The sequence below is a fragment of the Gymnodraco acuticeps genome, unplaced genomic scaffold (assembly GCF_902827175.1).
Source record: "Gymnodraco acuticeps unplaced genomic scaffold, fGymAcu1.1, whole genome shotgun sequence".
Classification (NCBI taxonomy): Eukaryota; Metazoa; Chordata; class Actinopteri; order Perciformes; family Bathydraconidae; genus Gymnodraco; species Gymnodraco acuticeps.
This window is the reverse complement of record NW_022992199.1, coordinates 204,272-216,592: the sequence shown is the minus strand read 5'-3', so window position 1 is coordinate 216,592 and position 12,321 is coordinate 204,272. Positions and strand designations below refer to the sequence as shown.

At 40.0% G+C, this 12,321-nt stretch overlaps 1 protein-coding gene across 6 annotated transcripts in view; it reads right to left on the bottom strand.

The window, feature by feature from the left end:
- Window positions 1–12,321, bottom strand: part of mgat4c (mgat4 family member C) — a 141,655-nt gene that overhangs the window by 107,338 nt on the left and 21,996 nt on the right. For 2 of the 6 annotated variants that reach the window (XM_034205557.1, XM_034205559.1), the window contains exon 3: window positions 9,241–9,263. The exons of the other annotated variants lie outside the window; for them this stretch is intronic. The gene's annotated coding sequence lies outside the window, so the exon portion shown is untranslated. The remainder of the gene's footprint in view (window positions 1–9,240; window positions 9,264–12,321) is intronic. 6 annotated transcript variants of the gene reach the window in all.

Sequence of the window (12,321 nt, the reverse complement as noted above, 5' to 3'; positions counted from 1 at the left end):
CTGACGAGGTGAACAGATCTATAAGTAGAAGCAGAGCAGCTTGCTCCGAGGCTATGGTCTTTTTTGTTGTTGTGTTACAGTTTATTTTGTTTGTTCGTTTCAGTGTCTCTCTTTTAATACCAAGTTGTTTATATTTAACATTGTTTGGGTTTGGTAAAAAACATTTATTTTAGTATACACCACCTGGTTTTTGCTGCTTTATTCAACATGCTAACCAACATCTTACCCTTTTGTTCAGAGGTGCAGATACACACACAAACAAAAAATGCAGTGTGTCTTTAAGTGACAATCAGTGGATTAAACATACCAGCAAAAAAAGGAAGCACACAAGTGTGATAGACACAAGATACAATCAGAGAAACTAAATGAGTAGGCATTTATAGACACTAGCATGTCACAAGAACCAATACCTGTGACAGTAGTGGCGTGAACCTAAGATGACACATTACACTCCTGAGGGCTGAGTGAACTTCTGAATGATGTGTCCCTTCTTTTTTCCTAGCTACACTGTCAACAACAAATTCATGTTGAATTTGTGTTAAGGTGTTGGTTAACGTTAGCTTTTGGCATGGGTAAATAACGGAGCTAAGGCTAACGTGAACAGACTTTCCATTAAGTTACATGACTATTTGTTATTGCTATATTATTAATATTTTTTTATGAGATAGAAACTGGAATTTAAACCATTTGTCAGACTCAATATCCCTACATTACACACACCATCTAAGAAAGTATGGCATACAAGAAACCTATTACAATGATATATGTAGTGTTAACAGATGGCACTGACTATCAGACAGTTCATATATTGTGCCTTCAGGACAGCAGTGACTTAGATAGCCTTTGCAGAGTTTTCCTGCATAAATCACATGCTTTTTTCTTCTTTCTTGAAAAGCTTTAAAGAGAATTTCAGGTTCATCTAGCCTGAGTAAATACAACTGGATTTCTACTCGCTTTTTTATGAGAAACACATCTTTCCTTTGGACTAGTTTCAACCAATATTTGTGAACATGAGCAACCCTCCCTCGGCCCAGAAACCAAGAGTGTAATACGAGACGTCATCAAAAGATATAGCCTACAGCTCTGAAATAGAATATACTTTGGAGACTGAGCATTTGTTTGAGCTTTGATCCCCAAATGAGGTTTATTTTTTCCACTTCTTTCTTTTTGCAAAATACCGTGGGTGCTATCATAAGGCTATCAGAATGCAGCGAGCACAATGCAAGAGCAATGGCTCCCAGGCTAAGCATCGAATTGCACTGTTACCATAGAAAAACCATCTGACATGTGGCACATTGAACCGGGGTCGAATTGAAATAACCAGTGGCATTCTCAGTAATGCTGAAAACACTTTGTGAGTCACCGCTTGCCATTTTAGTTATTCAGAGTGATTGCCACATTCAGAGTCACCCCTTTTTAAAATCGTTCTCATTCACGTTGGCGCTCTGTTTGATGCTGGCATGCATTTTTACATGAAACCATGCTGGCTAGGTCTTTTCAAAAATAATTTCAACAATCCAATAGCAAATGGATTTGGTTTTAGCACTTAAACCACTCTGACACCAACACATTTTCTGCACATTATGGACACACACATCTGTACACCGCCTATTATTTTCCCGTCCAATCTCCTCCACTATTCATCTATGGCTGCTTGGCCCTGGTCACTGCGATCAGCTCTGGGCTAATCGTCCGCCCGCAGGCTCAGTAGGACTCCAGCAATCTGAGAGCAGCATATTACCCCAGACATGCTTTAGTGTGGCACAGCAGCTGAATGCCATGTCCGCAGAGAAAGAGAGCGAAAACCCACTGGCGCCCGGCCCATCATCTGCTCTCAGCAGGTTTTGGCTTTGTGAAATCATTTTGCACCACTAATGATGTCCTTTTCAAAGCAACAATCCATCCAAGATCTGGATATGTGGCGCCATAGGGAGCATGTATGCGTCGAGGTCATAATAACCTGGCTGCGAGAGAATAAGCCTATAATTTCCGGATGGAGCTGTGGTTAAGACTCGACCAGGAGACGTATAGGTAAAGCTTTCAATCCAGACATGACTTTGCACTAAAAACACAAACCTGCAGCAGCAGGACTGCATTAAAGTTTGATGAAGCAGTTAATGAAATATGGAAGCACTGATAAAGTGGATGTTAATAGGTTGCCGATGGGTGGACCAAGCCTGTAAGTGAGGAGAACCTCTCCTGCTGAAATGACTTATTAAAGTGTGTGTGTATGTTTTGAAAATGCTTGAAACAAAACTGGATTTTTACTATTTGCATGGAAGGCAACAGATGGATTAGTAAAAACGGGTAGTCATTATCCACTTACCTATTAAAGAGATTTATATTCAATAAAGTGCTCCGAATTCACACCACACACATTACAGTAAACAAGGGCCGCCAAAATCCCAGATGCAGAAATACACTCCTAATAGCATATTCATCACTTAAATGAAATCATTAATGATTACTAAAAGCTTACCTTATGGGATGTTATGAGGTAGGTCCTATGTTACACCTAATATAAAGTGGAGATGGTTCATATTAAATACAGGGGTGACTTCAAGTCACTCCAAAGCTCCCATTTATAATGAAGAATGTACTGATGAATAGTGTTTATCGTAGCTAGACCAAAATCATCGCTTTGACTGGCTTTGAGGTATTGGTTGCCTCCCAATCAGAAGGTAGGTTGGTAGTTTGATTCCCAGCCCCTAAACATCTCAAAGTGTCCTTCGGGCAATATATTTAACCCCAGGTTGCAAAGTGTAAATGTTAGTCTCCCTGAGCAGATGGCACCTTGAATGGATGAGTTTTTGTGAATTAGGGATGCACCAATGTCAAAGGTATTAGCCGCTGCCAATACCAACGTTGTGGTATTTATTTTTGTTTTTATGAACTCTCCATTTTGCCACGGAAACGCATATCTCTTTTATTTAACTCTGAATGAGAACAAATTCCTACAGAAAGTCTCTTCTGTCTGCAATACTCAGAAGATTTGAAGTACTAAAAGTCAGTGTTTGCACATGATTCTCGTCCATCAGATCATTTTTGCTGAAAATCACATGCATTTAATAGAATGACATGTCCTTGCATTCAATGAAATAAAGGTGAACGAAGACTGTGCGCTCACTTTTCATGTCAGCACACGGAGCAGATGAAGGATTATTTTTCTCTTTGCAGTGACAGCGGGGGACAATTAAACAACACATTCAGTGTGCCTTAACAGTCAAATGTGATCAATGTCATTTTACAAGGTTAGTTTTGGAATGTTTTGGTCTGACGGCAGAAACCTTGACACTCCACTGCCAAACCGAGGCTGAATAAGCAGCGCTTCTTAAGACAACGTTTAGAAGCTGTGAAACATTTCTCCCGGCTAACTGATCAGAAGTCGAAAATAATCGCTGAGTGTTGGATGCATTTACTATTTACGAACATTTACTAACTATTGCACTTCTGTACTTTTTAGGGGCCCTACAGTATATCCCAGAAATGATGACATTGTCATAAAGTGTAAAGAGAACTGTTGGGGAAACTTCTGTAGCAATGGAGAGTCAGGACTCAGAGAGACACGAGGAGAGCTGGAGCTTTGACGGCAAACACTGACGGCTTATTTGGAGCTTCGGCCGGAGAATTGACAAGACAGGTGGTGTGTCACGAGTTGACACAGCGGTCGCCAAACCAATTCTGAAGAACTCTTCTGTAGCTCGAGGTTTTAACTAGTTCAGAGTGTAATCATCAACATTCTTCATCAGTGAGACTGAATAAATATGGACCCTGAATCTAACTAGAGCTCTCGTCCATAGAAAAGAATGTGCGCCAGGGAACCTACGTCCCTGAACAGTAAACTACCTCATGCTGGCTTGTGCTCTGTCATAGACTGTCAACAACAATGCGCCCAAGCTGCTCCTCCTTAAGAGAGATAGCAGCAATACCCAAGGCCGTAGACCTATGTCGTGGGAAAGGAGACAGTGAGAGGAGAAAATTATGAACTGGGTCGAAGGTTGAATACCTAAGCAAATTATTCCCTAACGGCCCGTCCACACAGCGGCGTTGGAAGCTTATTCCAATTCACTTTGAATGGGGTGACGTCACTTTTCGCCGAACTGCATTGTGGGAAGCAGAGCGGAGCTTTCCTGGCGTTTCAGGCTGCAAAAGTTGAGCAGTGTTCAACTTTTGAAGCTTCTGAAGCTTTCGGTGGAAGCGTCATCAAATCATATGCCAGTACAAGCTCTAGCCAATCAAACCGCTGCTTGTGTGTCAGGGGCGGGAGATTCATGTGATTGGTTGTTGGTCGAGCTTCAGACACGCCCGCCGGCAAGCTTTTTCCAAAGCCGCTGTGTGGACGGGCCGTAACAAGAACTGGATTACAATTTTTACTAATTTAATTTTTTGAACCTATCCATCAATGTTTCCATCCATTTTCACTGGTTCTCACTCGTTCAATACACGATCCTAGCATGCACTGATGTATCTCACACTGCAGATCTCTTTAAGTCAATCAAGTAACGCTGCCAGACAACCTATTCTTACTCATTTAGTGTCCAATTCTGCACCCTGGGGAAATGTATATGGAGAGGAGGTGATCATGCAAACTCAACAAAAAAAGAACCCAGCAAGAAAAGCTTAAGGAGCTTTGACATTTAGCTACTGAGCCAGTGTGCTCACAATATTTATTTATTTTTTAGGGAGAAATGGAGTAATCTTGATCCTGTTAGGAGCATATGTTCCCATTATTTTAAGAAATCGATTCTGCCATTTCAGCACAACATCTTTCACAACACTTAAACTGATTCACTCAATACTCTTACGGGTTCTACTAAAAATCTAATAAGCATTGGAAACGGTCTGATTTCAAGATAGAGGCATCGTTCGGTGTAACACGGCAACCCACCTTGAGTGCGGAGATTGTGCGAGATGAATAACATGTTTGTGTTGCTCTTTTGAGAGTGACAAGAGAAGGGCGGAACTTGAAAAGAGGCTGGGAGTGCTAATGAGCCTTATTTTAAGAACACAACGCAGTCATGAATATTTAACAGCTTGTCTCCTTGATGAAGCACCAACATAAAAAGTCTGATGAATTCACAAGAAAATGGTCTGTGTGAAGCTGCTGCTGCTGCAAAGAGGTGTCTGTGCCATATTACTGTACAATTATTAGGCTTTATATACAACTAAACCTTTACATGTTCGTAATATTGTAAGAGTGATCATGAATGTATTCTATTATGACTACAACCAAAGCAACGGGCAAATATAAATACACACATAATTGACATCCTAATCACCACAGTAGCTCATACATTGGTAAAACAGTCCTCATTGTGACGGTGTCATTTAAAACACACTGGGTGGCAGTGGCTCATTGGTTTGGGAACTGTAGGGTTGCCGGTTCAAGTCCCCGAACAGATCGAAGTAGGGAGTGTGGACTGGTTCTTGGAGAGGTCCCAGTTCACCTCCTGGGTGTTGGGGAAATATTTTCCTTGGCCCACACCTTTGACCCAGTGTATCAGTGTGTACTGCCCTCACTGAGCACAGTCATGCAACCTTGGCTGCCGTGCTGTCAGTGTTTTCTTTCCCTGTTCCTGCCTGTTGGCGTCAGCTGATAGAGGTGTTATTACAGTGCTTTATCTTGTTATGCACAATGTTGATTACTCTCTCAGAACCAGCTAAATACATGGGTCTGGGGTAGAGATCTTCTGAACATGTCTTGTGAATTCTCCGGCCGAAGCTCCAATTTGCCATCAAAGTTCCTGCTCTCCTCGTATCTCTCTCTGAGTCTCATCTCCATTGCTTCAGAAGTTTCCATCACACTGGGTGAGGCACCAGACACAAGCTGCCCACCCATCCTAGTGCTAATGCAGAGGTCAAACTTCACAGTGTGCCACAACGGTCTACTGCCACAAGGAGACTGAATAGGTAAAAGGCAAAGTGATCAGGGGGTGAAAACACTCTGAATGTTGGACTGCATTTCTGAAAACACTCACTACACAGGTTGGGGTAATGCTACCTCTTCCAGAGTAACTGTAGTTTAGGGCTGGATATCTCAGAAATGTTGTACTTTGTTTCACGAGGTGTAAAGAGAACTGGATTAGCCCTAAATGTAAATTACATTCATCAGTGTTTCTATACATTTTTTACATGTCTTATCGTGTGCCAATCCTTGCATGCAGTAACGCAGGTCAAATGTCTTTCTTCTGTCTACATGTACATACGTGTGACAAATAAAGAGGGTTTCCTTCGAATCCTCCGTTTCTAATTCTAAAACTAAAAGCAAATCATTGCAAACTGCACTTAAAATGTCCTGAACAATATGCAAAGAAATGTGTTTCCACATGTTAGAAATTAAAATCAATGTTTTGATGGCATAATGTACCTTAAATGTACCTTCAGTTTAAATGCTGTTTTATACTGAAAAACCAGAAAATTATTGTGCACAACCAGTTAAGCTTTTATTCTGAAAATCCTTCATCTCCGGTTAGCCTGTGGCTAGTTTACCATTTCTTATAGAGGTTAATTTAGTAGCGAGATGACATGGAGTGATGCACACCGAAACCTACTGATTTTAATACTGCAACTATAGAAGTATTATTATTGCTGAATATTAAATGAAGGTATAGTTTATTTGAATAAAGTTATTGTTTACAGACGTGGGTAAGATGTGACAACATCCGGCATGACCAGAAACCAAACCAGCCGTGAAGTATTTTCTGTATTTTTTAGAATATTAACTACAACGTTTAGAATGTGTTAAAGGAAAAGTGATGAAAGACAATATGAGGAGAAGAGGCGTGTTTAAGTATATATTGAATGTACAATGCCTGAATCCTCTGTTTAAACGTAACAACGGACATTAAGATGTGGAGGGCCGGCCCGCAGGGAGGAGCCTGCAGAAGCTATATAACAGCAGCACCTGAGCGGTTCGGCCTCTTTTCTCTGCTAGCGAGGGCCAGAGACAGCTGCTTTTCTGTCGGACAATATCCTGTTTGTGACTTTACCACGCTTTTTATTAATTAAAGTACCGATTTGAAAACATCTCAGAGACTCCATTTAGTCTCCTTTTTAAGCTTCTCTTTCCTGGACGCGAGAATAACCATCACAGTTAACACACACGGCAAAAGAGGACAAGTTTTAAGGTGTAGGGGGAAGGGGAAAATATCCTGGAAGGTGCTAAGTCCCGAGGACTCACTTTGTTGCTAGGTAACAGCAAAGGCACTGGTCCTATTTCAGGAGAACAGGTTCACTGTCCAAAATAAATAAAGATGGAAGGAACACACAATGAACCACTTGAGCGGGGTTAAGTCACTGAGAATAGCACTCGGCAAACACCAAGCAGTGTGGCTGTAACGGCCAGAGAGTTGTTTATGTTTGGTAATTAGACCCTCTCAGTGATCGTACATACAATATATATGATTTTCAAACGGTTTACTGAGGGGAAATGGGCTATTCTCAACCTTGACGATAGCTGCTAAAGATAAAACTTTGAATTTGTTAATTCAATTCTGTATTGTCTGAGGATAAATATGAATTTCTGTTGTTCTAAAGGAATAATAGGTCATCTTTGAAGCCTCTGTGAAAACTCAAAAGATAGGAAATGTATGTAAATGTTGTATGTCCTTCGTTTTCATACATAAAATGTAAGCAAACACCCTCGTAACTAAGACTCCTTATCAAAGCAGGCTGGGTTTATCTCATTAAAGCAGGCGAGAAAGGGGGAGGAAAAAAAGAAAATCTAGTTCCAAAGGGAAATGAAACAGTTTTGCCCATATTTGCTTTGTTATAACAGCTCAAATTAATTACTCATCTTCCTCAACTCTATTCATTATTCTAGCGGTAAACACATTAGTCAAATGAAATGCCTCTGAGCACACCTGGCTTCCTTATCTTCCATGCACTAGACGGGAGGGTGTTTTTTTTTGCTTTCCAACGTGCTGCAGGCAGAGTATTAAAGAAACCCAGTGCCATTTGTGGGATATGGTGCCTGCCGCCTCGTCTACCGATAGCTGCCTCCCAGGAAGCCTTAATGTATGAGATTTGTCAGTGTCAATTTCCCAGCTAATCTCTCTGGTCCACCTCGCTGCTGTCTCTGCCGCCCATTCATTCTGCACCTCTGTCTCTACCTGCTCACACTATTCCACGTTGGGTTTAAAGGCAAACGGGAAGCCGGCGGATAGGAAATATGCATCAGTGGAAGCTGATCTGCAGCGTGACCCTGCATGTGCATCCAGCAGAGTTGATGAACATCCAAGGAAAACTGAGCTGGCTTTTATGTAAACGTTTTCCTGCCACTTGTCAACAATGGCCCAATGAATACATTTTCACTCATTATAACCCTTTTGACAAGTCATACCAGAACAACTGGGTTAAAATGGACTATCCACCAGTAGTACTTTCCAAAACACTATGATTGAACAAACTGAATATTGTGTTGACTGAACAACAAAGCCTTTTGCTTATTTACTTGTGGCAGAAATAGTGTTGAGCTTGGAGGGAAAGGAACTACTTGAGTCAATATCACCATACGGTGCATTTGAGACTTCCCCATTTCCAAAAAAAAAGTCTGAGATTTTCCATTAAACTTCATATTCATTGTATTAAGTATACGTTATGCTGTTAGAAATGGATGTTGGTCAAGCTCCCACACTTTTTATAAATGAACTGCAAGTACATGTATCCACCCTGTCATGGACAACATTCAAAGAGTAAATATATTGTAATTACATAGTGATTATAAAATGTACATTTTCAGAAAGCTATAGTCCCTTTCTCAACAATATATTTCAGTTAATGGAAAAAGTATTTGGATAATAATGAAATGATGGCAAACTATTTGTACCATGTCCACCCTGTCATGGGAAGGCTTGCTGACAGGGTGGTTACAAATAGTTTGCCATAATTTAATTATTATCCAAATACTTTTTCCATTAACTGAAATATATTGTTGAGAAGCTTTCTGAAAATGTACATGTTATATTATTAATGGAAGGCTTGCTGACAGGGTGGACAATGACAGGGTGGACATTTTTGGCTAATATTAGCATTTAATGAACACATGGTGGACCTTCAGTTAGCAACATGATTCAGTTAGCAAGGTGACTGTGTACTGTTTAACAAATATATTTCGAATTTCTGAAAGGTTTTTCTATTAATTGACATTTCACTATGCCAGAGTGGACATGTTAAGCTTGACAACATCCAACTACACACATAATATGATTAAAATGTCGAAATATAAGTTAAAAAACTTACTTTGCAACTAGCCAATGTCTCATCTGCATTGAGGAAAGACAGTTACCCCTTAATGACAGGGTGGACAGCAAATGTCAGGAACACATGAAACATGTTCAATATTATTATGAAAATAGAATACACATGATGGACAATAGAACCATATCATTATTTGTTAAATGTAGTATAATTTAAGCACTTATTACACACACTGTAGTTAGCAGAGCAGTGTGTGTGACATGCCAAAATCACGTACATCCAATGGTACGTGATCAATAAGGTATAAAATGAAGGAAACACATTTCAAGAGACTTATCATTGTACTGATATGTGTGTAAATGTTTGGCCTTTTATAATAAGACCTCAGAGTTTCATTATTCTGCTACATTTTCATGATAACTGAGAGTTACTTTATAGTGATATTGACCCTCTTGATCGTTTTCTTTAACATTTTTAAGATGAAAAGTGTTTTTACTTGGACATTTTCATTTTCAAATCATTGTTTGCCAACTTGACCGACCGCGAAGTGTGTTGTCTGCATTTGGGAATGTACAGTATTGGGTGATTGGTTTGGATCCCAAAACGGGTCCCTCGACAAAAAGCAATGAGATTTCCCATTGGATTTCTGTATATTGCAGAAAAGAATCATCCCGACCAACACACTTCTTTGACACGCTTTGATCAGATTTTTGAAGGATAAATGCAATTAACTGAAATAAAAAGCTGAAATAACGCTATAAACAAACTACATCACGGTCTCATGGCTGCACATCAACACCACTAATCTAATGTCAGCCTGATGACGTTTAGTCGTTTATTTAGTCACTTGTTAGCAACCGCCATTTTTATGACACATATAAGCCGCGGACATTAACGTTGTTGCTGTCGTATTTTATGTCTTAGAACAAAATGTGAACATATCGTAAGCTTGCGTTAACCACAGATGGTAATTCAGTCTTCTAACCACAAACACTTAAAAAATACCATTGACTTCAGGACGAGGGAACTTGAAGAGCTAAAATGCTATTTTTTCCGTGTTTTAGGACTCATTACTGCATCACTCTATAGAAACATTTCCCAGTGTGGCCAAGAGGTAGGGTGGGTAGACCTGGCAGATCTTTGGGGTGCTCGACCCTGGCCCTTGAATAGCCATCTACTTGTAAAACTGGAGCGGAGAAAAGTGTGATGAGGCTTGCATTGATTTTGACATCTCCAACGATTAAAAAATGACTTTGTAGGCTGTGCTAAAGAATAAGGGAGAGGAGTGGTACTGCTGTATTGTTCCGAAAAATTATTTTACGAAGTTGATGGGTTAGGGTTAGGGTTGGGGTTATTATTATACTTGTGATAATGATGAGACATCATAAGGTGAGGAATAATTAATGCATACAACAAGCTGCAAGTGCTTGTTCCACCCTGAGAGCTGAGAATAAGCTCTGAGCAGTTAACCAGGTTCAGACACACTGACATCAACGCTCTGGGACTCAAACACAAAGGAGGGATAAACTGCTAATCAATACCGAAAGAAAAGTGTTTTGTGCTTAATTTATTGCTCTGTATAGTCAACGTGTTATTTTAACAGTGTCAAAAAGTAACATTACTCATTAGAAAAGGGGAAGTATTTATTTCAGCAGCAGAGTAGGATTTGGCAGACGAAGAGGTGTAATTTGCCTTAAGTTCTGCAGTGAGCAAAATGCTAATTTAGGCTACATTAAGAAAGCCCATGTTCTCTGCTCATTACTGTTGGACGCTGGCACACTGCAAAGCCTCCTGGCCAACAACATTACAGCATCACTTAATTGAAATAATTCTGCAGAAAAAAACTAAAAGAAGACCTTGACTTACATTAGTGTCACACTTCAGAGGATGACATTCAAACGTTACCAATGAGAGATTAGGAGCTGGAGCATCCTCAGAGCTGCAGGTGCTGGAGCAGTTATTTTCAGAATAGAATTAATTTAATTTGATTTTCTCCACATTTCTAATGATTATCACGTCAAACTTATCATGCCAAACTCTCTTGTTTGGCATGTTTCCTGCTGTGTTCTGCCCTACCAGTGGAGGACTGATATCACTGCTTCAGTTTGAGAAAGTATGTGTTACACTTTTGGGAAACTTCCATATTTTAACATATCAAAACAGATGAGTTCTTCAGTGGATTTCAAAGTGGTTGACACATTTCAACCAAATAGGCTCCCCCTTTATTAACATGTTTATGACACTTATTTTTTCTGTGAGTGTGCAGAATAGGTAGGCTAGATGATATAACTGGCAATATATGCAGTTTGCAGTCACTGGTTTAAGTAAATATTATATAGATACTACAATTTGTGTGTGGCTATTCATATGTTGAAAGAACATGTAATGCCTCATGGTTTGCTTTGTCTTTGTAAACTAAAAAGAACCACTTAAAACAGGGGTGGGGAACCTCCGGCCCCCGGGTCGTATACGGACCATTCTTTTGTAACGGTTTAGAGATGTAATTCATCAGCTTACACTAGGACCAATAATTCCCAAAACACTCCTGAACACATATTGTTTATCGCTAATATCTGTAAACCTTCGAGATCTTGGGTAATGGGCAAAACATTTGCTTTCTTGTTGAGTTTGATGAAAACATTGATACTTAGGTCGAATAATATGAAGCAGAGGTCAACCACCCCTGACTTAAAATATCAAAAATAATCCTTTCCCCAGTATTTCTATGAGGCCAAGAAATTGAAAAAATTGTTAGATATAGTATTTTGACCAATCATGCTGGTAAACACCTCATAATGCCAGTCATCAGTCCATTAGCTTAGCTCAGCAACAACTCTGGGAGCAGGGGGAAACATCTGGCCTGCCTCTGTCTTGTTGTCACAGTGAGGTTGCCAACTAGTAGAGAATCCAGGAAATGACTGTTCTCAACACAATAAACAAATGGTGTATAACATGTTAATTAGTGAGGTTTACAGGTGGTGGAAGATGGATTTTGTTAATTTACGACGGAGCCAGGCTAGCTGTCACTTCCTGTTTCCAGTATTTACAGTAAGCTAAGCTTTGCTAGGCTAAACTAACCCATGCTAAGCTAACAGATGTAGCGTTCAGACATGAGAGGTATAA